General features: G+C 35.0%; 1 long non-coding RNA gene across 1 annotated transcript in view; it reads left to right on the forward strand.

Annotated features, from left to right (window-relative positions):
* The window catches only part of LOC144963447 (uncharacterized), a 228,361-nt gene that overhangs the window by 124,752 nt on the left and 98,609 nt on the right, over window positions 1-5,000 (forward strand). The window lies entirely within an intron of this gene.

Here is a 5,000-nt window from a genome sequence, read left to right on the forward strand (position 1 = left end):
CTCTCTTCCCTCTCTCTCTCTCTCTCTCTCTCTCTTGATCCCTTTATGTAATATTATCCAATTAATCTCGTAGTATTATATTTAACTTGTTCATTATCTATCTATCTATCTATCTATCTATCTATCTATCTATCTATCTATCTATTTATCTTTCTATCTATCTATCTATCTATTTATCTATCCATTTATCTACCTATCTATCTATCTATCTATCTATCTATGTATCTATCTATCTATCTATTTATCCATCCTTCCATTCATCATCTATCTATCTATCTATCTATCTATCTATCTATCTATCTATGTATCCATCCTTCCATTCATCATCTATCTATCTATCTATCTATCTACATATCTATCTATCTATCTATCTATCTATCTATTTATACATCCTTCCATTCATCATCTATCTATCTATCTATCTATCTATCTATCTATCTATCTATCTATCTATCTATATGTCTATCTATCTTTCTATTCATCCATCCATCCATCTATCCATCCCTCCATCCGTCCATCCATCGATCTATCCATACATCCATCCATCCATCGATCTATCCATCCATCCATCCATCCATCCCTCCCTCCCTCCCTCCCTCCATCCCTCCATCAGTCCATCCATCCATCCATCTATCTATATGTCTATCTTTCTATCTATCCATCCGTCGATATCATTATCTATCATCTTGTAACAATAAAAGTTTCGACACAACGCATTGAATCAATAAATATCATTTGGGCAATCAAAAAACAAACAAACAATTCATCCTATCTTTATCCCACCTATCATTCTTTCACCCTCAACCCCACCACCTTGGGCTTTCTGGAACTAATAACCTTTCTCTTTGTCATTAATTCTTTATTTCTTACATTTCATTATTTCACCGTCCTCAGGTGTAAAATGAGTACCTGGCCGTTAACATCGTTGTATCTGTCGGAAAAAAGTCTCTCTCTCTCTCTCTCTCTCTCTCTCTCTCTCTCTCTCAATTTCACTCTCTGACTACATCTCTCTCTCTCCATCTCTTTCTTCCTCTCTCTCTCTCTCTCTCTCTCTCTGTCTCTCTTTCTTCTCTCTGTCTCCTTCTCTCTATCCGTCTCTCTCTCTCGGTCTTCTCTCTCTCTCTCCTCACTCTATTTTCTCTCTCTCTCTCTCTCGCTATCTATTTTTATATCTCTCTCTTTCTCTCTCTCTCTCTTTCCCTCTACCCTCCTCTCTCTCTCTCCCTCTTTCTCTCTCTCTCTCTCTCTCTCTCGCTCTCTCTCCCTCTACCCCCCCCTCTCTCTCTCGCTCTCTCTCTTTCTTTCTCTCTTAGTCAAGGATGTAGGTTTTTTCCTTTATCCTCGAGTGCATTGCGTACATATTGATACTTTTATCACTGTAAATCTACCTGGTGTCTGAATCGAAGAACCCGAAGGTTGTTTGTGTTGATTTGTGGAAATCTGGAAAACATTGGAAATCAAGAGAGAAAAAACAAAACAAAACAAAACAACAACATATCAACTAAACATATGACCCGACATTTCAAATTGTGACCCACCGTCACGAAGCGGCATCTTGTCAAGGTGAAACTTGTACTAAAAAGTGAAATTTACGTTGAAGATAACAAGAGATATCAATATTTTGTTGATTACAGCTCGTTCTTGGAGGAATTATAATACCCAACCCGATAGTAATTGTTCATGTGTTACAAAGGGTTAATAACAAGAGATGAAGTGAGTAGGAAAGTGCCAGAAGACAATAGAGAATAAAACATGTTCGCGGCGGTGATGGAGGTTTGAACCCGCAACCTTACTGGTACGACAACTCCGCCTGGCCGGTGAGAGTGTGACTCTACCGTATGAGTTATCCACGATCGTATTCTGGCACTTTCCTACTCACTTCATCTCTTGTTGTTATCAACATAAGTGCCTGCTCCACTCATTTTTATGAATTAAAAAGGATTAATAAGACACATATTAAACCTAAATTTCCTATTTTTGACAAGAGATTCAACTTTTCAGCGTCTAAATAATCCCGAGATATTCATATTTTGACTAGAGATTCAAATTTTCAGCGTCTAAATCATCCCGAGATATTCATATTTTGACTAGAAATTCAACTTTTCAGCGTCTAAATCATCCCGAGATTTTTCATATTTACGACCAGAGATTCAACGTTCAGCGTCTAAATCACCTCGAAATAATACCGTTTAGTGGTGATGGGTCACAATTGGTGTTGTTTTAAATTTAGTTAAGAGGGCTCGATCCCAAACATACACAAATCCTAAATTTTATCAAACTCATGATGTTGATTCATCAGGTATCATGTAAAACAAAATTGTTGGTAAAAATAAATAAAATATTGAAAATCTCTTCGTCGCCATGGAGATGGAGGCCATCTTGGAAAATAAACAAGTCTTTTGGGACTCCACCACGTTATTACTTCTTCTATGATTTTGATTTTTTATCGTTGTTATATGAAGTTTCAGCATAGTTGTAATTAGTTGGCTAATTAATTCACTCTTAAAGGTTAACTTTCTTTTATTTTTAATGTGAATAAAATTTACTCACTTTTTTTGTCAATATGTAATGAAAAATTATTTTTACCCCAAAACTATTCAATAACAACAAAATCAAAGAAGCCAGCTATAGGTCTACTGGTTTTTAACCGAAAACCGAAAGTTTCCATCTTCCCTTTAATATAGTTTTTGAGTTTTTTTTCTTTTTACATCCCAGTTGTTCACACTGAGATAGTTTATCGATTGTTCTAGTTTTCTTATTTTGTAAAAAAAACACGTAACATATCAGCTATTTTAGTTCAAAATTTCAAAACTCTATCATTAAGATTTGAAGATTCGTCAAGTCCCAAAAATGTGATTAGATAACAATTTTATGAGAAAAGCAATATTTAGTAGATTTTGATTCAAATAACGTTGATAAACAACATTATCATTTCTAAGTCTAATATCAACATCCCAATCATGTTTAGCTCTAATTAACTTCCAATGATTAGTATTATCAAGGACAATATTCATTAAGATATTCTTCTCTACATTCTTATCAAGTTTATCTTAATAATTGATTTTAACTCTTTCATAAATAATAAGGTCGGGTAGGGGTTTTGAATTGCATTATTTTACACTGTTTTAAACTATTCATTCAGCAAAAATATGAAATCAGGAATGAATAAACTGTTCAAAAACAGTGACCTAAGAAGCTCACAACATTGCCACCCGGAAGTATAAATGACAAACACACAAAACTATGTGTAACCATGTACTTTTATAGTCTGGATAATACAGTTAAGTGAGAATTACTCATAACCGCGGATGGCAAAAAACAATAACAAAGACACGAGTTACGTCATCTTCGTTCTATCTATACGCTCGTTTATTAAAAGTATTTGTCATGTAAATCATTGGATGTTGTTGATTTAGGTGTGGTTGTGGATGTGGTGGTCTGATTACAGCATTTTGTCAGTTGAGAATAACACCCCAATGAAACAGTAATACACCACTTGCTTGAATGTCAACCTCTTGAAGACCTGAGATGCACATTCCTCCCACCAAATCCAAGCATCAGTAACACACTTTATAGTCACCTGGAACAACTACAAAAGACGTCTAACTTCTACGTCATGGCACAAGACCGAAGGGCAAGAGCTCAGGTGGTCGCTGGTTCGGATAAGTAAGTAAGTAAGTCAGTTGAAAATGGAACGCATGTGATATAGAACCAAACTGGGTAGATAGATGGTCGGTAGGTCTTGACAGTTGAAACATGGTTTGCTGTGGCAAATGGTTTCTCTGTGTTTGTGATTAATTTTGTTACTTGGTCCAACGTTATGTGTTGTCGAAAAGTTCACCCGGAAGTAGATATAATGTGGTGTTAGTAGTGATGGTGTATCGTGTTAGAAATTATGTTAATGACAATAAAGTTGATAGTGGTGATGGTGGTGGTGGTGGTGGTGGTAATGATGATAATGACGATGATGATGATGATGGTAATGGTGATGATGATGATGATGATGATGATGATGATGATGATGATGATGATGATGATGATGATGATGATGATGATGGTAATGATGATCATGATGATTATATAGTGTTGGTGATGAATCATATAATAATAATAATAATAATAATAATAATAATAATAATAATAATAATAATAATAATAATAATGATAATAATAATAATAATAATAATGATAATAATAATAATAATAATAATAATAATAATAATAATAATAATAATAATGATATAATAATATAATAATAATAATAATAATAATAATAATAATAATAATAATAATAATGATAATAATAATAACAATAATAATGATGATGATGATGATGATGATGATGATGATGATGATGATGATGATGATGATGATGATGATGATGATTTTGATGATAATCATATTATTTATAATGATGATGACGACGATGATGATGATGATGATGTGAATGACAGATTGAGGCAGCGTGGCTCAGCGGTAAGGTCTCTGCTTCGTACCCAAAAGGTAACAAGTTCGATCAGCCGCCGATGCGCTGTGTGTCCTTGAGCAAGTCACCTAGCCCTAGCTCACTTTGCGGCGCTGCACTGCGGCTGACGCCTGGGTTATTCCAGTTTTCCCTTGGAATAGACCCTGAAGACAAATTCCCCTTGGGGATAAATAAAGGGAGATTATCTTTATTTTTTTAATGCTATTTATATTTCCCGTGTGATAAACTTTTTGACACATCCAGGACTACGGTGGTGGAAAAATACATTACCCGCGTTCTTCTCATCACGATTTTACTATTGATTAGAATCACACACACACGCACACACACACACACACAGACGCACACACAGATTCACATACACACACACTCACACATGCGCAGACGCATATATATTATGTGTCTATGTGGTCTTGTTGTATAGATAGTATGCGCTTGCCTAAGAAGTTCACAACATTGCCACCCGGAAGTATAACGGACCAATATACACAAAACTGTGTGTAACCTTGCACGT

The sequence above is a fragment of the Berghia stephanieae genome, chromosome 1, assembly GCF_034508935.2.
Source record: "Berghia stephanieae isolate SIO BIC M18660-M18661 chromosome 1, UCSD_Bste_1.3, whole genome shotgun sequence".
In the NCBI taxonomy this organism is placed as follows: Eukaryota; Metazoa; Mollusca; class Gastropoda; order Nudibranchia; family Aeolidiidae; genus Berghia; species Berghia stephanieae.